Below are 928 nucleotides of genomic sequence, written 5' to 3'. Positions count from 1 at the left end.
TTAGTAGAGACGGGGTTTCACCGTGTTAGCCAGGATGGTCTCGATCTCCCGACCTCGTGATCCACCTGTCTTGGCCTCCCAAAGTGCTGGGATTACAGGCGTGAGCCACCGCGACTGGCCGGTGGGGTTGTTTTTAAGGCTTCACAAGCTGAAAAGATGAAACCTCCCTTACTGATGCAATAGCCCATCGTACTCAGTTGGACAGCATGGGAAGCGGCTTCTTGCCTGGTGTAAATGTGTCTGCTGAGAAAAAGCAAATCATAGGGAGTGATTTGCTTCAACGTTGCTTCTTATTCCTTCGTGGTATGATTGCTTTTACCCCCTGCAAGCCTCTCCAGCGGAGCCCGTGGGGCACACTCAGGCCCCACCCCAAATTCCCGTCCTGGGCCTGTCTGGTGACATAATGAATGTGGGCAGCTGACGTCAATATGGCCTTGCAGCAAGAATAGACCCACATGGGTTGACTGTGTCTCCTTTAGAAATGTGGAAGAATTTACCCCCCAAATGCCCAGGAGGCCTGTGGAGCCCCTGATGAAGGAGAGCCACTGTGAGTGGGTCGTGGCTGGGTCTCCTGCTGCCCTGCATTCTCTGAAGCTGGGTGCATGGGGAAAGCATTTGCAGATGAGGAAACTGAGGCACAGTGCAGTCTCCTGGCCTGCCCCTGTTCAGTGGCCAAGCCTGGATTTAAACCCAGGCCCATCTGACTCCAAAGCCGTGAAACTCAGGGCTCCTCCTGCACGGCTGCGTCGCCTCCAGAGACTGGCCTTGACAGGTATTTGCTGCAGGGCCTCGAAGAGCCCTGCCTTTCCTGGTGAGACACTTTGTCCTGAATGTCTGGCTTCATCAGGGCCCTGGCTGCTGTGTCTGCAGAGAGGTTCAGAGAGGACCAGGCGCTCCCCTCTGGCCGCCTTCCCCAGAACTAAACAAG

The 928-nt window shown here is 55.4% G+C and overlaps 1 protein-coding gene across 3 annotated transcripts in view; it reads left to right on the top strand.

The window, feature by feature from the left end:
• The window catches only part of ACOT7 (acyl-CoA thioesterase 7), a 148835-nt gene that overhangs the window by 129092 nt on the left and 18815 nt on the right, over positions 1 to 928 (top strand). The gene's annotated exons all lie outside the window — the stretch shown is intronic.

The sequence above is a fragment of the Mandrillus leucophaeus genome, unplaced genomic scaffold (assembly GCF_000951045.1).
Source record: "Mandrillus leucophaeus isolate KB7577 unplaced genomic scaffold, Mleu.le_1.0 Scaffold105, whole genome shotgun sequence".
NCBI classification, from domain to species: domain Eukaryota; kingdom Metazoa; phylum Chordata; class Mammalia; order Primates; family Cercopithecidae; genus Mandrillus; species Mandrillus leucophaeus.
Note: the sequence above shows the minus strand (reverse complement) of the source record. Positions and strands in the feature narration are given on the sequence as shown.